The following is a 24,773-nucleotide window of genomic DNA, read 5'->3' on the forward strand; positions in this document are numbered from 1 at the left end:
AGGTTGGTTGGTTGGTAGTGTGAGAAATTGTGGGTCCATCTGATGATACTTGTAAGTTTGTTGAAAAGTGCCTGAAAATGCCTGAAATTACATCTTGAAATATAATATAGTCTAGATACAACTTGAAATGGCATTGAAAAAAATTGTGGAAAACTTTTCAATTTTTGCTTAGGGGCAAGAAAGTAATCATTTTCTTATGGAGTGCTTCTCAAATGGTAAAAAGGAGAAGAAGAAGAAATTTGCAATTTGAGAGGGGTGTCATAATTTAATCGAGATTTTTATTCTCATATTTAGGAGGAATTTCATTCTTTTTACAATTTCTATTTTCAAAAGTCGGACCGATTCTAGCAAAAATATATATTGAAGAAAAACTTCATAGCAAATTTATGCATCTTTTAGCTTAAAAATTGCAAATTTTACCAAATGCATCCTTCTTTATTTCATGGAGTCCTAGATGATCCTCTTATCACCAGGACAGTCATGCTTCTATCGGCTCTGTCCTTAAAGGAATCACCCCCCCCTAGGGTGGATGACCTCCCCCCTGGTCCTATCTCACCTTCCCTTTGTGCACTCTCAAGGTCCCCATTTTCTTTGGTCAGTCAAGGGCTCAACCCCTGCTTTATCTATTTATCTATATATGCAGGAAGATGTGTACATGTAAGAATGAAAAAAGCCTAGCCTGTTGCCAGAAATTTAGTGTCCCAAAATGTCTAGACTTTTTTAACCAGGAAGAATAGAAGGGGAAATAAAAAAAATACCAAAAGGAATTTTCAATATACATGTTTAATAATCGTGAATAATTGAAATGAAAAAAAAGAAGAAAAAAAAGAGCAGAAGGAATTTTCAGTTTGATCATTTTACCTGTTTGAATGGTGTTTGGTATTCGTCCCAAAATATGCTAGATACATAGTCAAATAACGGTCCACGTCAAAATGGCTACACTCTTTAACCAGGAAGAAAAAGAAGGGGAAATAAAAAAAAATACCAAAAGGAATTATATCAGTTTGATCATTTTACTAATACTTGTTTGAATGGTGTTAGGTATTCGTCCCAAAATATGCTAGAGTCGTAGTCAAATAACAGTCATTCATGCTCCACATTCAACAAATATATTTTGACTGTACTGTGTGTATGCCACCTTCAAAGTATGAAGATTCTTGAGCTGAAGTGAGATTTTGAAATTGTCTAATTTTAACATTCCTCAATGTCTGGGAGTAACTGAGAGATGGAAGAACCACCAGCAAAGTACTTTTGAATTCTTCAAGCAAGTTTTTGTTTGCTTAAAAATTTCGGGCCAATATCGATCAATAATTGTTAAAAGTTGTCACTGTTCGTAACTTTAAATTTTTTTTTTTTTTACAGTATAGAATCTTCTAGTTTTGACCCAACTATAATATCTAGCTTTACGATTTTAGAGCATTTTTGGGTGTTGAACAACTCCCTCATATGTCTAAGGAAATTATATATTAATTATATAATATTATATATTATATAATATTAATTATATATTAATATTAATTGATTGGGAAGTACTGTACTCTATCACCGGTTACAAGTCATGAGCAAGGGGGATGGGAGATTGGGAAGCCATTTTGTCCATTGATGTGTGATGTCATAGTGTCACCAGGAGGTATGATGTAATATCGTCCCTTTCCCTTCGTTTCATCCACGTGACAGTAAACAGCGTTTGCCACTATTAATTTCGCTCCACGCTTACCTGTCTCCCCACAACCTTAGCACTCTCGTTCTACCGTGCCTTATAAAGTCCATGATAACCTTTTAACACTGTGCAAGTTTGAAGTTACGGGAAGGGTATGGAAGATGCGATGGGATTTGGGGGGGGGGGGGAGTGGGGCAGGAGGAGTTGGGAAGACTGTACCCCTCTCACGTCCCCCAAATGTTTGCTGATTGGGATTGAGAGCATATTAAATACATTTCTTTACTTTCAAGGTTTGTGTATTTTATGTCCTAAATGTCTTATGTCTTTTATGTCTTTTATGTTTTTTATGTCTTTTATGTCTTTTTTTTCTCTTTGAATGTCTCAGCTTAAATGTCTAACAACTCCTCTGTCTTTTTATAAATTCTCTCCTTTGCTACCTTCCCAACAAAAAGTTTTACAGTGCTTTTTTGATTAATTACATCACACCACCAACCTGTCATTCTACCCTTGAAGTTACCTCAGAACTTTTTTCTCTCACATTTTAAATACCATAATAAGGTCATTAATAGGATGGATATCATGCCAAGATTGATTTTAGCACAAAGAGATTTGAGGGGAGGATGGGTAGAATTTATTTTAGTAAAAGGATGATCATAGAGGAAAGAACATTTAATTAGCTCTGTAATTATTAGGTTGTTGTCTTTCGTCTTTTGTCCTATAGTCATGTTTTTGTCTTAAGTAGAATTATACGGGAAGAAAGAAAATAGAGAAGGAAGACGATGAAAACATTATCAGTAAATAAATGATTTTGATAAAAAGATTTAATCCCATGAACAGAAGGATAACAGAAGAATTAAATTAAATTTGTCGATTATTCTTGCAAAAGGATCTAAAAACATATATATAAATATATGCGTCGTAAAAATAACTGCTGATTATTATCATTATTATTGTTATATATAGTCACTCCAAGATTCCAAGGATCACTCCAAGATAAATGTATGTCGTCCAGTTACAGAGTTGTTGACAATTGATAATTCATAATCATGGACGTTAAATATGAATCTAAGAGACTGACTTCGGTCAGCTTGCGGCCATAAGCCAATGATGGCTTCTTCGCGAGTTCCTGCTTGCAGGAGGATCTTAAGTACATACATACTGTACACACATATATATGTGAAAATTAAGGTACTCATCATCAGAGAAAAAACTGGTTGTAACCTTTGGGTAGGTGTACCTGTCATCAGTGGGAAGAGAAAGTATCAGTAAGATAAGGTTCTGCTAACAAGAATTAAGAAAGAAAAAAAAAATAATAATTTGAGAAAACTTTCAGTTAAGGTTTGGTCAAAGATCCCGGCCAAAAAATTGGTTCTGCAGAAGGGTTGTTACAGAATGAGTAATAGGATGGGTGATTTTAGTTCAAGGTGATCATTGCAATCGTTACCCTCCTGATCCTCTCTCACCTTGCCCGGGGCCATCCATCGGTTCCTTTGGCCTTCCCAGAATCTTGTCTCAGTTCACATCATTGGATAAGGCCAAAAGTCTCCTTCTGGGGAGGAGGAGTGTTTGGTTGTCCTCTGAAAAAATTTTTCTGTGGTTTCACAGGATCTATGGTTTTTGTAACTTGAGAATCTGGGTCAGGGAGAGGAGAAAGCCAATTTTTTTTTTTTTTGGTAGGTCCTGAAAAAAAATGTTTCCAGGATATTTCTGATATTTGTGCTAAATAGAAAAGGTCATCTAGGCAAGTTTTGTAGTATCTGGGAGATATAGTTTAATTAAGAGGTACCGTGAGGTTGGTCATATGGTTGTGTGGTGATGCGGTTTGAAGTATACAAAGAGGCTGCTACATAATATGGTAATATATATTAAAGGAGCTCTATAGATGTAAATCATACTACCATATAGTGGCTACAAAATTCACCGGATAAAGTCAAGTTTTTGCCGGCATTTTTCCTTCCAAATACAAGCAAACCATGCGGTTACATTATTTGTATCATACATGTACTGTACAAGCGTTTGATATCAGCGAGCCCAATAATATTTGCCATTAATCTGCGTAAATGTGTACTTACTATGAGACATGGAAGAACAGGCTAAGGTCAATTGTGTTATACATGAGTACCATTAAATATCTTTTTCCCATTATTCAGATACATTTTGTAACAGTTTGTTCAGAGCATGCCTCCAGGCCTCATAGACTAAAAACAGAAAAGGAAAGGGTCGGAGGACAGAATGAAAAAAGACAAAAAAACAAGAAAGGAAAAAAACAGAAGGGGGGGGGGAAGGGGGAGAATTTACCGGAGTTTGAGGTAAAGTACGTTCGTCTCCGGTGCTGCGAAGTTACGGCTGGTTGGCCACCCTCCTCCATATCTTTAAAGTGACATCTCCATGCATTTGGAATTAGCGAAGGATTCCCCAAGCGAGCCACGGATGAAGTCATCGGGGCCTCCTTTCCGCATGTCACATCTTTGTAAAACTCGATATTGAAAAAATTTGTCGCGACCAGAATCATTTCAGTGAGGAAGAGAGAGAGAGATATAGAGAGAGAGAGAGAAAGGGATGGACGTGGAGAGTACGTTCTTGAATGTCCGCCGCTGTTTAGTCGAATTTGAAAATCATGATCGGAGAGAGGGTCCTTGCGGGGGTTGCCTAACAAGAGACGGAGAAAGAGAGAGACAGAGAGAAAAGAATAAAACCCCAAAATCCCAAGCCTTATCTGACGTCGGCTTATATTTTATTTAATGACAAGAATTAAGAGAGGCCGTATCAGTCGGTCGGGGGGAAGGACGAGAATTCGTGGACGAAAAGAATACAGAAGAAAAAAAAGGAGGGGGGGTGGAGTTGCATAAACGTAAGTTCCATCAGGAACCTCTGGGAATTATCTCTCCCCTTTTTTCCTGTTTTTTCTTCTTTTTCTTGTTTTAAAGTTTTACAACGGACTGTTGCCCAAGCATAGCCTGCATTGTTCATTTATGCCATCTAGCCATCATCACCATGTTGCAGTGGTTGCCATGGCAATGCAACTGTCAAGGATTAATGTTGTATGCATTTGAGCATTTTAATAAGATTATGTAAAAGAATTAGGCCAAAAGCTTTCAAATGGCATATTATATAAGGTTGGCACCCCATAGGGGATGAAGAAAAAAAGAGTATTTTCTCAACATGTCGTTGGGTAGATTTAGGTCCTCCTTTAACCAGCTAGTCAGAGGTACAAGGTACAATATTAGTTTTTGACTATTAGTGGGTTATCTTTTAAATAATTATATAAAAAAAAAAAAAAAAAAATATGTAAATAAAAAAATATTTTTACATAAAAATTTATGTAAACGATTTTGGTTCGTGCGCGAGTGTCATGTGGATAATACATTTTGTAAAATAGTTTGTGAGGAAAGATTAGTCAGAATAGAAAAATAGAAGGTCATTAGTTGACTTGTTAATTAAGTAAATGTTTATTCATATATGGTGAGAGATATGTCGAGAAGGTTAATTTTGTTCGTGGGATGAAAAATTTTGTAAACTGGATTTGAAGAAAAAAAAAAAAATCGTTGGATTGAAAGAGTGTTGTCGTGTACCAGATTAAAGTTAGTCTATGTTCAGTGCTTAATTGTATTTTTTATCATATTCCAGCATAATCTCCTGTGCTCAACATGCACTTACTATACTTGTGGATTTGTACAAGTTTGTACTCCGACAATGTACACAGTATTTTCAAAATCTAGCATATATATACGTGTACTCGTGCAAGATATGTTAAAGATAGCTTGCTTTTAAAATAATTGGCTCATAAATACTCATTGAGATAAAAGATTATGATGACTTCTACTCATAATTGGCTGAACCTCTGCTCATATTGTACTTTTGGATTTGCGCAAGTTTTTGTACTCCGACAATGTACACATCATTCTGAAAATCTAGTGTATACATGTACTCCTGCAAGTTATTAAGATACCTTGTACACAATTGGCTGTACCTGTGCTCATGCTGTACTCTTGGATTTGCACAAGTTTGTACTCTGACTGTTCACAGCATTTTGGAAGTCTATATAAATGTACTCATGCAAGATAGTAAGATGGCTTGTACTCAATTGGTTGTAACCGTGCTCATACTGTACGTTTGTTGATTTGCACAAGTTTGTACTCCTGTGTACAGAGCCTTTGGAAGTCTAACATATATTTATTCGTGTAAGATTAAAAGGAAAATAGGAATTCAAAAAATTCTGTCTATAACAGAGAAAAGCCTGAGAGTACCATATCTGTGTGACTTAAGGTGATAAATTGCTCACCAAAGTCCAAACCATGGTCCACCTTGGCTGAATGTAGACTCTCCTTTGGGGACCCATTTCTGTGTCGTGGCACTGGGGCCCTATTGCTCCTTGCTAGGCCACTGTCAAAAATTAAAGTACCCAATAAAAAGTGATTGGAAGTAAAACAGCCAATGTTTTGGTTTTTGCAGAGCTTTTAAGCAAAACTAGTTCTTCTTCAATGCATGATGATCATGACATAGTAGAACTCCCAAATTTGTCATCTCTCCTAGTGTTTATGGTGCTTGGTCGATTGGAACTTAATCGATCGGCTAGATGGATCTGATGGTGCGATATGGTCAGGTCCACTGCATATTAATGGAGGTGGCAGGCGTATAGATATATGTATATATAAATATATATATATATAGGTGTGCAGTGAGCCCCTAATGGTACAGTAGATGCGACCATCATAACCACCACTAGTAAGCTAGGAATGTGGGTTGCCTACCCATAGGTATGTATGGAATTCCAGTCTCAGACTGTATTCTCAAGGCCAACGAGAGTTTTGGGACTCTTTTAAAATCTAAACCTGACATGCTACATGGCTGTGTGTGCTCGTAGGTAGTAAATTCTGTAATCCAGGAGGCCTTTGTCTTAGATACATAAATGATGAAAATCTCTTGGGTATATATATATATAAATATATATATATATATATACATGCAAAATTCAAGTTTTGTGATGTTTAAAAAAAAAAAAAAAAAAACTTCACTTCTTTATTTTATGACCTATAGCTAGCCTATGCTCCTTCAAGTGTAAACCAGGGTTGGATCTATTGTCATGCTAGCTGTATATTTGAGCATGATCCTTTTACTGTGGCATTTGTGGTTTTGTTTTGTTGTCATTGTTTTTCCTCCCGTTTATTTAAAGGGAGTAACTTGTTTATTTTAGAATTGGCCGAACAGTTACAGTAGGCTCTCAAAGTTATTGTTGTTAAGTATTTTGAAACAAATATTTGTACAATATATAAGGCTACTGGAACACACTCTGTATCTAGTTTTCATTCACTGATCAAAAATTCCCCAGAATCGTCGCAAATATCATCCGATGCCGATATCGCAGGTCGATTATAGCTGCAATACTAATTTTAGTGCTAAAAATTATGATTACCACAACTGTTTTTTTGCAACAGTTAAGGCGATAAAATTGTATGTCACAGTGTTTAGCTCGTAAATTATAGAAAGCGGAAGCGTGCAGTAGGTGTGGAGATGGTTGTGTGTGTAATGGGGGGGGGGAGAGGGAGGGGCAGAGGGAGGGGCAGGGGGAGGGGCAGGGGGAGAGAAAGGGAACTGGAAGTACCTCTTTAATTGTTTGGGGTTATCTGAATTTCATTAGCTATGTACAGGAATTGTAACTGCACTGCATTAGAATGATCATTGCTCTGCTTCGAGTAACATTTTAACCGCTTGTGAAGCAAATTCAAAACAGAAATTCAGGCCCAAATTTACGAACGAATTAAATCGTGGGCGTCCAAAATCGGGATGTGAAAGGGTGAAGGGGGTGCAGGTGGGGAAGTGTTCGCAAATGCGTGGTGCTCTCCCAAGCAACGGTTTAAAATGTTGCAGAATATCGGTCCAACTCCCGCCAACATGAGGAGGTATCGAGGTCGCCGATAATTGGCAGCGTTATTTTTAGACCGAGGAGACAAAATGAAATTGACGGGGCACGAGGGTGTCGATCGCCGATGCCCTGAAATTGAACTGTTACATGGACGACGTGTGTGGTGTTAGCTGTCGAAATGAAAAGTTCTAGTTTGGTTTGGTGAGCTGCCAGATGTATAGAAAGCAGACTGGCAAGTGTGGATTGATAAAAATTTGATGACTCGAGTCAAAGTCCTATGGTAGTGTGTGGGCTATAAAAACAGCAAGAAGAGGGTATTAGTTACAAGCCAATTTTCTGACTGTATCTCCAATGCTTGGACATTTGGGTCGTCATCAATGGCTAAATCAATGTAATCGATTGATCAATTAATCTTGAGTGAATTCCATCGTTAAGTAATTGTAGGCGAATAATTCAAGTCCCCAAATTTGTTTAGCCCCTCAACTTTGTCCCCACATTAAAATACTGTGGTTCCCTGTGTACAAATACAGCATCTTTGCACTTCACAGCAATTTGCCCATTTTGCATAGCAATTCGAAATGAGAAAAAATGAGAAAAATGAAAAGAGATTGGTGAGCTGCCAGATGTATCGAAAGCAGAATGGCAAGTGTGGATTGATAAAAATTTGATGACTCGAGTCAAAGTCCTATGGTAGTGTGTGGCAGTGTGGGCTATGAAAACAGCAAGAAGAGGGTATTACTTACAAGCCAATTTTCTGATTGTATCTCCAATGCTTGGACATTTGGGTCGTCATCAATTGCTCAATCAATGTAATTGATTGATTGATCAATCTGGAGTGATTACATTCAAATCGAGAAGTGATTGTATATAGGGAATGAATCAAGGGTCCAAATTTGTTTAGCCCCTCAACTTTGTCCCCACATTAAAATACTATGATTACCCTGTGTACAAATACAGCATCTTTGCACTAGACATAGCAATTTACCCATTTTGCATAGCAATTTACCCATTTTGCATAACAATTTGTCCATTTTGCATAGCAATTTGTCCATTTTGCATAACAATTTGTCCATTTTGCATAGCAATTTGTCCATTTTGCATAGCAATTTGCGTATTTCGTATAGCAATCTGCCCATTTTGTCCATTTTGCATAGCAATTTGCCCATTTTGCATAGTAATTTGCCCATTTTGCATAGCAATTTGCCCATTTTGCATAGCAATTTGCCCATTTCGTATAGCAATTTACTCATTTTGTCCATTTTGCATAGCATTTTGTCCATTTTGCATAGCAATGTGCCCATTTTGCATAGCAATTTGTCCATTTTGCATAGCAATGTGCCCATTTTGCATAGCAATGTGCCCATTTTGCATAGCAATTTGTCCATTTTGCATAGCAATTTGCCCATTTTGCACAGCATTTTTGCGATGCAAATACCGGAAAAAATCATTCCCTGGATTGGTTTTATTTCATTATCACAGAATATCCTGTAGTTTGAATTTATGAAAATGAGGTAAAACATATACAATGTATGCATCTTTGGATATTGAGCAACTTGCAACCTCAAACAAAAGTACCCCCTCCTAAAACCTAAACGAACCCCCTAAAGAAAAAAAGAAGAAAAAAAAATTGAAGGCCAAAAAAAAAAAAACCACCACAAAGTAATTTCAATATACAAGAGAGCTGAAATACTTGTTTGGGGCGTTATGCCAAAATGTTTTTGATGACGTTTATTAATATCTTTTTACTTATCATAATTGCTTCACTGTGCTTTTTAGCTGTTCAGATTTCCAAGAAATCAGGGCTGTTTTGTCTAAATATATATATATATGCATTAATTCTATTTCTACCTACCTACTGTACCAGCGGCCACCTCCCCCCCACAAGATTTAATTTTTCGTTACATCAGATAGTTTTGGAATGCCGAGTGGCTGCTTACAGTATGTCGGTAAATGACAAGGTACAGGTTCATAACTGACTCTGGTTTATTTCCAACTTTGTTCGCCGCGTCGCCGTAATATCCGTGGGGTCGCGGCTCGTTCGATCGCGGCTCGTTCGTTCGAATGTGAAATACCTTTTACCTTTGGGTTTTAAGAATGACTGCAATGCGGGGAGGAATCTATTATTAGACGGTGCAAGCAACTCGAGATAAACGGAGGGTAACCGGAGAAAGTACCTCGGCCTAGTTTCACGGAGAGGTCGGTCAAGTTTGTCTGGTGAGGCTTGAGGACTACAGTAGGTGGGGTCTACATGTTGCTACGGAAACCAGTAAGGTCACTTTCAAATCTGCCATAAATATGCTAGAATGTTGGGATATTTCCCCTCCCCCCACACACACCCCTCCTCGGCTTAGGTGTACATGTATGTCTTTAGCTTTGCACGTGTACTGTAAGTACTGATGAATGGAGTCTGTTTCGAATCTGCAAATCTTTTCGAAAAAATGTCAAATTGCTTTACAAGATGAACGGCATCTGCTTGTACCTGTAGACGTCCACCAGAACCCCATAGCAACCGTGGAAATTGACAACAAACAAAATAATAATAAACAACAACAACAACCTGACAACTGTGTCGTTACCTGAGGTAAGTTGCACATTCCCCTAGGCTCAATATACTGAGTACATTTATACAGTAAAAAGCGTATCCACGATGTTACCGTCAAACACTCGGTGACCAACCGAAACTTTGCGACTATCAAAATTTGAGCCCGATCTCCGATCTCGTATCGCTATGGCAACATGTAGTCTGGCTGGTGAACGTATTTATCTTCTTCATATTAAAAAAATGTTAACATCAAGAACATGTTATCATAATATATATCGTCAATAATATCAAGCATGGAGAATATAGCATGAAAAAGAAATCACACACATATATAAATAAGCATTTAAATTGCTCCGAGTTCATTTTGAAAAATGTCACGTAAAAGTTGTAGGATTGGTTTCTCCATCTTCCTAGGGGGTTGTTCCTAGGGGGTTTTATCCTTCTTCACTCAAACTGGTCTAGCTTGACTGTTGCACTTAACCTTATTCTGTCAGTGAGTGTTTATTTATTAAAGTTAAATTCCTCTTTTTAGATCCTTTGGTATGAAAAGAAACAATAAGTAAAGAACCCAAAAAATAAAATGTTTACATAGGGAGAAAGAAACTGAAGAGAAAGAGAGAGGGGGGAAAACAAGTTGATTGAATTGTTGAAATCCCTCCTCATCAAAGGAAGAAGAAGATTGGATTGGTTCATTGACCAACCAGATGAATGAAGACTTAAGGATTATAGAAACAGTGAAAGAATAGCAGTGGACCAGTCTTAACAATAGGGGGGGGGGGGGTTATGAATGAGGGATTGTAACTAAAACTCTCCACAAACAAAAACAAAATCCTTCCTTGAACTTGCTTGCCTTTTATAATTCAGTAGCTAATCCTCCATGTACAGGATATATACACACATATATATATATATATATATATATATATATATATATATATATATATATATATATATATATATATATATATATATGTAGACTTACAAGGGCTTCACTGTGTGTTGATGCATTTTGGTCTTGAACATTGCACAGACAGACAGACAGACGGATTGATGATGTGTGATAGCCTGAAATGGTTTTTATGTTGTTGTTGTTGTTGTTTTTGCGCTTTGTACTTTTCTTCAAAGTTGAGTGTGCAAGTGAGTTTTCTTTATGAACTTTAGTTACAAGGTGCATACAAGGTGCATACAAGGTGCATACATGGTGCATACATGGTGCATATAAGCAATAGACTGAAGGTACAGTGTGAGAGTGTTCCAGCTGCACTTAACAGACTGTGTGTATACAAGGTGTATGTGAAGTTGAATACACCTTGTATACACACAGTCTGTTAAGGGGAGTTAGGACACTTTAACACTGTATGTCAATTTTACATACACCTTGTACACACACAGTCTGTTAAGGGGAGCTAAGACACTTTTAACACTGTATGTCAACTTCATATACACTTTGTACACACACAGTCTGTTAAGAACAGCTAGGCCACTTTAACATTGTATGGCAATTTTACATACACTTTGTACACACAGTCTGTTAAGAACAGCTAGGCCACTTTAACATTGTATGGCAATTTTACATACACTTTGTATAAACTTGTCTGTTAAGGGGAGCTAGGACACTTTAACGCTGTCAACTTCACATACCCTTAATACAAACACAGTCTGTTAAGGGCAACTAGGACACTTTAACACTGTACATCACATACACCTTGTATACACACAGTCAGTTACAGGTAGCTAGGACACTTTAACATTGATGGCAACTTCACATACACTTTGTATATACACATAGTATTTTAACAGACTGTGTGTAAAGGTGTATATATGAGTGAACTGTGTGTGCATCCCTCCCTTTACAGACCCATATATACACATTATATGTGAAGTTGACGGATATAGTAGCATTTTATAGACTGAAAAATAAGGCTACATTACATTTTACACATTAAGAGTTTGATTGATTTATGTTTTATAGTGTAACATTACAGAAAATACAGTCGAAACAAATTGGATAACAAACGTACATACATGTATGTACAAAACAAGGATGTTGATTGCAAGCAAGTACAGTATGCCATACTAAGTTGCAGTGCAGTTGTTTAACAATGATTGCATTGCTTATTGTACCATTCATCCATATACCAGCACATTTGATTATGCCAGGCTATTTTCTTAATAAAAAAAGGAAATAATAAATAACAAATAAAAAAAATAAAAAACAGGAGAAAGAAAGCGAAGATAGAAAATAGAATCGGCCAAAGAGAGATATGGAAGAGAGAAAGGTAATATCGGTACTGGTATGAATATTATCAGTAGTGGTTGGTTTCAAAGGGGGGGGGGGGAAGGGATCTGTAGCAAGAAAAAATATATCAACAAAACAGAAAGCTCTGCAAATAAAAGGAAAGAAACATAGCAAGAAGAAAAACAAACCATAGCAGAAAGAACATAGCAAACACAAGGACCATAGCAAGGGAAAAAACATAGCTAGAAAACGAAACAAAAGAGCAGATAAAACATAGCAAAAATACATAGCAAACACAAGGACCATATCAAGGAAAAAAAAACATTGCAAGAAAACAAAACATAGCAGAAAAAACATAGCAGACACAAAGACCATAGCAAGAAAAAGACACCCATAGCAAGAAAACAAAACAAAACAAAACATAGCAAAAAAACATAGCAAACACAAGGACCATATCAAGGAAAAAAAAACATTGCAAGAAAACAAAACATAGCAGAAAAAACATAGCAGACACAAAGACCATAGCAAGAAAAAGACACCCATAGCAAGAAAACAAAACAAAACAAAACATAGCAAAAAAACATAGCAAACACAAGGACCATATCAAGGAAAAAAAAACATTGCAAGAAAACAAAACATAGCAGAAAAAAACATAGCAGACACAAAGACCATAGCAAGAAAAAGACACCCATAGCAAGAAAACAAAACAAAACAACATAGCAAACACAAGGACCATATCAAAGAAAAAAAAACATTGCAAGAAAACAAAACATAGCAGAAAAAACATAGCAGACACAAAGACCATAGCAAGAAAAAGACACCCATAGCAAGAAAACAAAACAAAACAAAACAGCAAAAAAACATAGCAAACACAAGGACCATATCAAGGAAAAAGAAACATTGCAAGAAAACAAAACATAGCAGAAAAAAACATAGCAGACACAAAGACCATAGCAAGAAAAAGACACCCATAGCAAGAAAACAAAACAAAACAAAACATAGCAAAAAACCATAGCAAACACAAGGACCATATCAAGGAAAAAAAACATAGCAAGGGGACAAAAAAAGAAAAACAGTAAGAAAAAATATAAAAGCACTCGCAAGAAGGAAAATAAATAATAGCAGTCCTGAAGGGAATATTGAGTTGGAAAGGCTGTAATTTGAAGGAAAGAGTAAATGTATGTTCACCTTGTCCACATTTATATATTAATATATATATTTAAATATCTAGAATTAGGCAAATTATGTCACCAAACCAAAACTAGCATTGTCCGATACAGGTGGCAGACGCCTACCGTGGAGTTACGACCTTCCCTACCGGTTACGAACCTCTGGACATACAATCGGCGCGTCCATAGCCTAGTTGGTTACCGAGAGGCCCTGGTTTGAATCCCATTGGAGACTGGAAGTTTTTACACTGTTCTGGATTTTTCAACTCACTACAATTTCAATTACATATCTTTATATATATCCTTACTCGTATATATAGATGTTTGCCACGTCCTTATTTTGGAAATTGTATCTGCTATGAGAACTTTGATTCGTGCTTGCATAGAAATATATTATATATGTCCTTTTGTTCTTTAGTTACTATATATGTTAACTGTACTGTTAGTTGGCATCATTATACTTTCACTGGTTTCTTCTCCACATAACGATGTCTCGCTGTGTCCTTGTTTTAAAACTTTCTTCGTTTGAATTTTCGAAAGAAAACTGTTTCCTGCTTGTTTCTCATTTTGACGATGTCAACAATTAATTAAAAAGATAATATTAAGAATCAGTATCACTTCTCTTTTTGTTGGAAAACAACACTTTCAGTTAAGTTTTCACCCCCCCCCCCATTCAATAGTGTTTTTTTTCTTTTTTCCCCCACCGGGTGGAAAAATGTAATCCTTTTCTTTCGAGTACAACTGATTCACACAGGCCTGTATGATGCACGTCGTGCGGCAGATTGATGATCGACTGAATGGGAATGCTGGCTCAGTGCCTTTTTATTGCACCGTATCAAGGTCTTCGATTGAACCCCGGTATTAGTGACATCCTACGCATAACGGGAGATTGTCTAATAATAGCTAAAAGTACTGTTAGTTTTAAAAAACCGACCGGTGAGTGGAATCAATTTCGATGATGAAACGCACAAAAGATGTGACGTCCGCATTGTTTTAAGTTGCGTGGCATTTGAGATCCGTATATATGTTCTGTGTGGGAAATATGGTATGTACATAGGGACGGACGGACTGCATTGTGTTGCGTAGTGAAAAGATGACGTGTGCACATACATTAGACGTTGGTACTTCAGTCACAGCTTAGCGAGGTGCATTTGGCCGCGTACAATAGGTAGTTGAATTGGCGGCCGGTTCTTGTTTTTGCCTTGGGGCAAAATTGAGATCTCTGATTGTGCGTCAGTAGTGTCAAACCTGTAAAATTTCTCAAGTCCTGTGTACATTGTATTTTATATACAGATATATACATATATAATTAGTCAATCACATATATATAACATATATGTATAATATATATTTATATCACTCATAGCATTTACAAATTATGCTATACATATGATACTATTTGCCAAATAGCTTAGTTTGTGTACCATGTCAGTTGATTTGTACGTACGAATAACACGATTTCAGACTTACAAAGAACCACACAAAAGCATGATATTCCATCTTCAGTGGTTATTGTAACCTGCAACATAGATATGTCAGGAGGGTGCGCATATATGCTTTCTGTCCTATTTCAGATGCTACCTCTCTCTGAAATATGGATAACTTTGATGTGCATATTCTGTCCTCTCTCCCACCCCCCTCCAACTACCCAAGTTACCCAACCCCCACCTCCACCCTCCCCCCCATCCTCCAGTCTTCCTTGCTAGCACATTTTCCATGTCTGCTAGCACGTAACATGGTCTTGTTATGTCACTCTGAATGTTCGTGAGACTTTAACAAAATTTCATTTAGCTCGTTTCATTCGTCAACATCTATTCCCCTCCATTCTTTAATTTGCGTTAAACGTTCTTATAAACGTTGGCGTGGAGTGGATTAGCTCGCTGTTGCACTTCTTTCTGTGGTAGCCATGCATATCTATATCTATATCTATCTATATATATATATATATATATGTTTATATATGTATATGTATATAGATATGTATATATATTTCCTGACAGTGTACAGATTCTCTTTCTCTTGTGGAAAGAAACAGAAAGCCACCAAGTGCTATACTGTTTGTTTGATAGGTTCACACTACACACTGTACTATAGGGGTCCTCCCTGCAGGCAAGTCAGCAGTTGACTGTGTAACATGTAAACAGTGTATTGTCTATCTTAGCAGGAGTGGTATTTTAATGTGTTTTCTACTATAAACAGAAAAGGCTAATTTTGGTAACAGCAAATTTAAACTGTGTGAAGGGATATTTAAGCAAGGGAGGAAAATTACAGCTTCAAAGGTAGAGCGTGTTAAATTACTAGGTGCTCAAAATAAATCTTTAGCTGTCCATATTTGTATTAGAGGAGATGGTTATGTATATATATAAATATATATATATATGATATATATATATATATATATATATATATATATATATATATATATATATGATATATATATCCCCTGCTCGCTCACATGATAAAGAGAACGTAGACAGAAAACATAAAAAACATTTTTGCATTATTGGCACTTTTTTGATAATTGAACCGTGCTTAATGGTTTTAATTTCGCTCGGTTAGGTATATAGTTTCTGTTAGAGCTTCTATCGTGTTCGAATGTCATAGGATGTCACTGTAGGCAGAGTTTATAGTCTTCTTGGTATACTTTTATTCTAAGTAAAGAAAGTGAAACAGGAAATTGGAGTGCTGCTCGATGTTTTCAGGATATTTAAGCTCTTTCAAAATGTAGCTTATAATGTCTGGAAAGCTCCTTTAAGGATAAACTAGATGATTTAAATAGGTCGTGGACTCCACAGTGCAGGTGGAATTTTTTTTTATATTAGTCGATAATTTTTGTTGTCAGTTCTGATAAATAACTATAAATATTAATAATTATTTGTTTCTACTTGTTATTTATAATTATGATTTATAATGATAATTAACTCTTTTGATACCTACATACTCATTGGATGACTTGTGTCAACAATGATTGTCTTTAATGAATTTTTGATACATTGGCAACTTATTAATTGAGAGGGCTACATGTGTAGGTTTTTCTGAACATGTTAGGCTAGTGTTAGATACATGAGCAACTAACCTAATGGTGTGTTAGACTAGGTGTTCCAGCCACTTTCATTGTTAAGCCTTATTGGATGTTTGAAGAGTCATTCCTCCAAAGGGTTCAGGACTGATATATAGTATCCTATATAGCATCCTAGATATAAATAGCATCCTGGACTAACATACAACAGTGATTGTCATTTTTGTGTGTGCCTTAAGTGACCGTTTAAAGAGAAATATTCTGCTACCATAAGTTTGATTTGGAAGTAAAAATAGAAAATTTATTTCTTTGATTTTGACAAATGAAACACAAATCACATTTAACTTGATGGACACAAAATGAGACAAAGCATTTAATTGGTTGCTAATTACAATAAACCACAGTTTTCTTAATTTTAACCCTACATATGAATCTCTTTTTAAATCTAGAATGAGGGGCCAGGGGTGGGGGGGGGTTGGGGGGCTACAGTTGGTTTGTAAATATTTGAAAATATATATAAATATATATTTGAAAATATGAACACGCTCTTGTCAAACTGATTTACTTCTCTTCCTCACTCACCTGTCTACTCATAACTCCTGCACCGTCGCTCTATGGTGTCTAGAGTGACCTGGTGACCTTTGCCACTGCCCCTCCCATTGGTGACCGGTCACCACAGGTCAAACTAGGCCCCTCCATCATTCCACCACCCAACATGTCGAGCCCTGTGTTCTAAAGCAATACAGTCAAAATTTTCACATTTCTCGGCCGTCGGTAACCATCCCTTTCGGAAGAAGTACAGAGACCTTTCTAATTGCTGAATGAAGAGCCTTTGGTAATGATAATAACATGTCCTAGTCAAACAGTCGATAATATATTAAAAAGATTACAAAACGCTACGCTTACCATGAAAGTCAATTTTTACATAACTTGTAGAATTTCATGTTCTAAGCAATATTATCTGTTTTGATCACATCCATTTTTGCATTAATATAAAGTTTTTCCTCCATTACAAAAAAAAAATTATAAGGACAAAAAAAAAAAAAAAGGAGGAAGAGAGAAAAGAAAATTTTTTCGCAAGCTGCGGAAGGAATTTTCCCCAAAATTGCTTTTCAAAGAATTATTTTTTATAAAATTTTAATAGAAAACAATAACTTCAAAAAGTATTTCCATCATTGGCCTTGCATTGAACAGCTTGATACTAAGTTGTACAGTTTTGTTTTTCATAGTTTTTGGTGATATCTTTGTTTGCTGAAAAAATTTCAAATTCTTTAATAATAAAAGAGCAGGTATATCCATAATGAAAGCTGGCACATTGTCAACAAATATTGCAGCCTGTTACTTTCAGACATCGTGTATGTGTATATTATATGTATATATATTATATAATATATATATATATATTATATAATATATATATATATATAAATAAATATATATATATATATATATATATATACATATATATATATATATATATATACATATATATATATATATATATATATATATATATATATATATATATATATATATATATATATATATACAACTATACTTATCTATATATCTATATATACAATATATATATGTATATATATATATATATATATAGATATATATAGATATAAATGTATATATGTATATATATTATATACACATAGATATATAAATACAAATATACACCAACATATCTATATATAGATATATATTCACACATATATATATATTCACACATATCTATATATCTATATGTATACTGTACTGTACCTGTTGCTAATGATAGAAGCTACTACTAGTTGACTGCGAAAATTCAGACTGACAAAAAAATATGTATTCAAGTGAAAGTCAAGTTGAGCGAGAGAATCGGGGGGGATAAAGAAGAAGAAAAAGATGAAAAAAATCTCAAAGAGAAAAGCATAAAGTTATCACTCCAGAAAAACTTGGAGGCCGTTTTTCATCCGACGATTTGGTTGATAAATTCAATTTTATTCCGGAAATTCTCAGCTTGTTCACTTCTGGTTTTTGGCTGCGAGCCCTTTTAAGCGTCTCTGTCTCTGTTTGCTAAATATGACCTCACCATCCGCATCTGAGCGAATCTCTCTACCCGATCAACATCACCGCACGCAAGTTTTTGAGCAATTTTCCCTCCGCAAATTACTGCCAATCAATAAGGGCTCTCGCACGGCAAGGTAAGCTCGAGACTTTCTCGAAAGAAAAAAAAAAGAAAGAAAAAGAAAAAAACGAAGACGACAACGACGATGAAAAACCACGTAGGCAGAGCAACATCGGCGTAACGTACGAAACAGCACTTTGGCTGGTTGGTTAATAATAATAATAATAAGTCGTCGCTGGAAATGTTAAGCGCTGCTACGGCAGCCAAGTCTAAGGGCTAATTTTTAATATCGCTTCTAGTTCTCAGATCCCTGGGGCCGAGGGAAAAACTCGGTGTTATATTCGCGAGGTGTTAGTGTATGCTTAAGAGTTTGTGACATGGAGTAGTAGTAGCTTATATATCAACGGAGGTTAACGGCCAAGCTCGGCGTAGAAGAGACGAGGGTTTCATGTTGGTTGAGATATATATGTACTGTATGAAAGATCTGGGTATTAGCGTTATACAAAATGTATAACAAATATAGTCAAGGCATCGTCAAATGTAATTTGAATTATGTAATTTTGTAAAAAAAAAAAAAAAAAAATTTTAAATTGTAATTTTTTGGGGATAAATGTTACAAATGTTTATGTGAATATTGTATAGATGGATAATGTGCTTTATAAATATAGTTTTATTATTTTATCTATTATGCACTACTTATGATAGCATTAAGGATACAAAATTGACAGTATTTTTCATTTTTTCCCCATTTTTAATTATCAGTTGTTTTTGTTTGTTGTCAAGAATTTCTTGTGATATACCAATATTGAAATTTGTTTATATGAATGGCATCTCAATGAAAGTATTCATTTTTCTGAAAAAAAATATGAAAAGATTTATTGTAATGGCAATTAACCTTTCAGTGCCACAACATATTTGTATACTGCGAACGTTAATAATAATAATAATGAGTTTTGTCTTTCTGCATGAATAAAAGATCTGAATTCACTTTAAAAACGATCACTTTTTGGCAGAATTTTGAGTCTTGATCAATATATAATAAATCCAAGAAAAAAGGAAAAATTGGAAATGCAGGTAAACTTTTTCGGTAGCTGATTTCGATTTTCAAGATATAAATGCCGTTGAAATAAATTGTGGGAAGGCTCCTTTAAGGCTATATTGGTGTTCTGGACCTCCTCTCCACAGTGCAGGGATATATATGTTAATGTTAATCAGTTGTGTTTTATGAATTCTAATAACACAACCGAAACATGTTCTTGTCAGCTGATATTAATAAGAGAATTACACCTTTGGTTGTCCTTCAGCACCCTTTGTCCTTGACAAATAATTTATAATTCATTTTTAAAAATGTCACTAATTGTAATTAATTGTAATTAATTAAGACAGTATTAACACCATGTTACAGGTAGACCGGTGTTGGAACCGAATTACTCGTATATACCCTGCATTGCCTTCTATGATGATACCGATGGATTAAAATTTTTTGGCCATACCCGTACATACTGACTCTACACTTTATATATAATAATGTACAAAATCATACCAGTATACCATTTTCCATTATCGATAAAACAATCGATATTTTCCCAATAATTTATGTGTATGTATAGATAATAGTATCATACACTAGTATACAAAGAAGATCATTTGTGCGAGGAAACCTCAAACCCTGCAGATTCTCCCGGGTTTCTTGACTTTTATCTCCCCTTTAACGCGTAAAATGCCGGCGACAATTTTTGCGGCTGTTGTGTGATGAAGGCATATATATGGCAGTGGACACATTGTAACATGTACTGACAGAGATAATGCTAACGCTTCTCAAAGCCAGTTCACATAGCCTACAGTTCTACGAGCGACGTGGAGTCTTAACGTTTACTGCCAAGGGACTTCACTGTGTGATGATGCCCACCTTAAAACCTGGGTGAACCTCATACGTAGCATGTTACGCCCACCATAGTAAATTTAGTTCTTTTAAGTATGTAGTTTTAAGAGGTCAAAGGTCATTTGCTGTCAATAGAGGTCATAGTCTGGAAACCTTGTGAATAGTGATAACTCCATTATAAGTTAAACTTCATACTTAGTTTGTGGATCCTGCCTTAGTGAGTGGTAGAACCTGAAATCGTTTTCTGTTGGGGTCAAAGTTCATCCAGGGTCAACAGAGGTCAAAAGTCCGCAAAATCGAGCTATGTTGTTTAGTGATGTGTGATGGGCTACACGTCGGTCTATGCAGACGAGGTGATGGCATTACGGCGAGAGTATGCGTGACAATTCAGTCTCCTCTGTATATTATTCCTTTGAGGAACTCAGATCGGAGAATTTTTCTTTAAGTTTCGAATCCGTCTTCTTTGCGAGAGTTTGTTTTAGAAAAAGCAAGGGATTTGTTAGGGCTCATCTGGTGTTGTGAGCTAGCACCTCTGTTGCGATGCTCATAAGTTGGTGAATTTATTTGAAATTTACTCTTCTTTTTCTCTTCTGCCATCAGATAAAGGAAAGGGCGAGAACGGCGACTCTCAAGAAGTAATCCAAGCTTGTGACTTAGGGGGGCAGTGCCACGGGACCAACAACTGCGGTTTTAGAGGGGTGAGTCTATCTTAACTTGTGTATTATTTGTACAACGCGCAGCCCAATAAAGGGGATGGCAAGACAGTGCCCGATCTATCGTAGATTTCTGTAGGTCTCGTAAAATAATCGTAGAACGAACTGACATATTTCTTCAGGCTCTTCCAAGAGGCCCGAAATATGACGTTGGAAAAACGGACGACGTTCGTCGTCCGTTTGTCGAGAAACGGCAAAGGAGTGTTTCTGTTCGTCCGACCGGATACCTCAGATATTCCAGCCGTTTCAGACAATCTTTAGAAATGGTCTGTACTTTTAGCTGGACTTATCTGGACTTGCTAACTCATGTTTTGTAACTCTGGAAATAAAACCATTCATTTTGATTTCTTAATTCACTGTACATAAAAGTTATTGTATAAACTGTTTCTATATTATTTTAAAAGTTGTCTTGTATTCTCCAAACATAATCAAACTTAAATTACTGTCTATGGTTCAATAAACAGATACCCCCCCCCCAACACACACACACACACACTTTCATCTTTATCATCTCAAAAACTTACCACAAGAAACTGAATATTGTCAATTTCTGAGAACTGTATTTTAAAACCATTCATTTGGATTTCTTAATTCACTGTACAAGCTATTGTATCAACTGTTTACCTATAACTTCAAATATGTCTGGCTTGTAGTACAACTCTGCCAACATTCTCGAACCTAAAATATTGTCTTTGTGGTTCAATGAACAGATAACCCCCTTTCACACACTCTTACCCCATATCATCACAAAAGCTTTCCAGAAAGAATAAAAAAGAAAAATAGGGCCAATAAAAGCAAAAGATTATTAAAGAAAAAAAAAGGGGAGAACCCTGAAATTGTAGATTTATGATAAACAATTTGTGGTTTGATCAGCTTCTTTCTCTTTCAGAGTGAAATGTTAGCTTTTGATCTCATCCAGAGATAAACAAAAATAACGTCACATTACAACTGATACATGATGTTCTTCTCCACACTCTGTACTGTACATAGTATCTGATAGGAACTGATTTGGTGGTCAACTTCAGGTCAACTTCCCAGTACATTTACATATAAATGTATATACATATAATTATGACATTGTGAGACTCATGTTTATTTACTACATTTTTGGGTTTTCAGAAACAACCCTTTCTGCAACAAAAATACTGTCTACCCTTTCATCATTTGTTAAAGAAAAAAGAAAAAAAACTTTGTTTAAATGGGTACCTTTGAGGTAACTTGTCAATGGGCGCAGTATATAACTGCTGCCGACTGGAGGGATTGTCTCTGGGACAGGTTATCATTGACCAGGGGTAAAATAACGTCTGTAAAGCGTTTTGAGACCTATCGCTGGTATAAAGCACTATATAAGAAGCAAATATTATTATTATTATTACTACTAAATGAAGTATATTATGGAGTACTTCCAGTCAGGTTTGAATCTTGGACCCAAAAGTTTTTTTTTTTTGTGAATGTTTTTTTTTTCTTTTTTGACTTAGAATTTCTCTAATATACAATTTGCTTATTAGAAAATTATTTTCCAAAATGGATAAATGATTTGTAGATTAGAAAGAAAAAGAAAGAAGAAATATAGATAGGAACTCCCCCACTACCCACCCCCGCATTTTCAACACACTAACCAAACATGTATAGTTTTATATATTTGGAACATTTTTTGTTTGTTTGTCATGAATATGCTTTTTTTTTTCTCACTTAGAATGAGAAATCCCCTCCCCACCCCCACATATTCTAACCACATACATGTGATAAAGGAACACTTGACTCTTGCCTCGTTTGCCAGATATCTTCATTCTGTCAATTTTCCACTATGTACATTTTGATCTCCACAAGACCAAATGCCTACATATACATATTCATTAGGAAATGCCTACAGTACATATACATATTTATTAGGAAATGCCTGCATACATGTACATATTCATTAGGATGTGGTTTGGACCTATATCAAAGAAAAATTTCTAGTGATTTTGTTCACAAAGAAATGAACTTCAGCCACAGGAATTAGCACGGTCTTTAAAGAGGCCGGTATATAGATCTTTTGCAAAATTATGACAGGTCTCATTAAGTTAATAGTTAGCGATATTTATGATTTAATAACAGTCAATGGGTCTGTGTCTGACTCCCGTGGATTGTATTGAATAGTACCTGCATAGAATTCTTCTGTGAAAGAAATGCCATAAAGCAGTTTGTCGTATATTAGGTTGAGTACTGGCCACCAAGTCAGCCTGTAAAGAGATTGAGAGGGCTGGGGGAGGGGGAGATGGGAGGGGAGGGGAGGGGGATAATCCTAGGTTATTTCAGCAGTATGGTATGTTTATACATTGATTCTGAAACCAGTCTGTGAAAATGATGAATGGAACCAGAAGGGGACGGATGGGGAAGGGAAAGTTTAAACCCGTTTCATCCATTATAGCATTGAATCTTGAAGCCTGTCTAATAAATAGATTTGGGGAGATGGGATGGTGGGGTGGGGGGTGGAGGAGGGGGCACAGTTCTAAATATTGCATAATTACAGTAAGTACATTATTGTACATTCAAATCTGAATTGTTATGGTATGGCTCTTACATTAACATGGCTCTGATGAAACGTTAATACTCTGCAAGTTCCAATATGGGAATTTTATCTTCTCGGTGTAATGGTACTGAAGTGAAGTTAACGACTTTGAGCGGTAATTTGTGTGCATGGGTCGTAGTTCATATTTTGTATACTATGTGTCTCAAGAGCTGCATTATTTGTCGGACAGGGCCGGCAGTTGGAGATCTCTTGCATACGAAAAGAGCTTTTTGAAAAATTTCGACAGATTTTGAATGGGATTCTGACACGCATAGTAAATGTACTGAATATGGGGCAAATCGGGTTGGTGTCTGTAGTACTTTAAAAACTGCACGTAAAGCAGCATTTTGCGTTTTGTCTGCGTTTTCCATTTTTTTGACAAGTCCATCGAGTTTTACAGGTTTAGTTATAAGCCGTTGCTAAAAACAGATTCAAAACGTCGAGTTGGTAACTTGGTACAACCAGCGAGCTGGACTCTAACAGCTCCCTGGTACAACTGCCATAGACAAACTACACAAATCAAGCATGGTGTTGTATTATGTATTATTACGTATTGGCCAATGACCTTCGTAGCTTTAAAATATTCATATTATGGGCGAGGTTTATTTGGATACCAACGGAAAATATCTTGGAGCAAAACAAAGTTGAAAGTTGTAAATTTTTCGACTTTAATGCCGACATTTTTGAAGTAAGATTTGAATAGATAAGCTAGTTACGTATGTCGTTATGGCATCGTGGAATCAGTGAGGTTGAGAAAAATCATAGAAAAGGATGCAAAATGCTGCTTTAATATAATCTGGTCATCATGTTACTGGTATATAGCTATTTGACCAATTTGCATACAACAGAGAGACTGGATGAAATGAATTGTTGCCTGACTTTTTTTTGGATCCAGGATAATCTGTACAAGTACGGTCCTGTCGCTTTAAGATTTGATATCTGTGGACTTCCCTACTGTTGGAGTGATACTGGTAGCCGTGTGTGCGTGCGTGAGTGTGTGTGTGTGTATCCACGTA

At 35.9% G+C, this 24,773-nt stretch overlaps 1 protein-coding gene across 2 annotated transcripts in view; it reads left to right on the top strand.

Moving 5' to 3' along the window:
- The window catches only part of LOC139983753 (uncharacterized), a 118,221-nt gene that overhangs the window by 24,757 nt on the left and 68,691 nt on the right, over nt 1-24,773 (top strand). For both annotated transcript variants that reach the window (XM_071997505.1, XM_071997504.1), the window contains one exon: nt 21,091-21,188. The gene's annotated coding sequence lies outside the window, so the exon portion shown is untranslated. The remainder of the gene's footprint in view (nt 1-21,090; nt 21,189-24,773) is intronic.

This window comes from Apostichopus japonicus, chromosome 16 (genome assembly GCF_037975245.1).
Source record: "Apostichopus japonicus isolate 1M-3 chromosome 16, ASM3797524v1, whole genome shotgun sequence".
In the NCBI taxonomy this organism is placed as follows: domain Eukaryota; kingdom Metazoa; phylum Echinodermata; class Holothuroidea; order Aspidochirotida; family Stichopodidae; genus Apostichopus; species Apostichopus japonicus.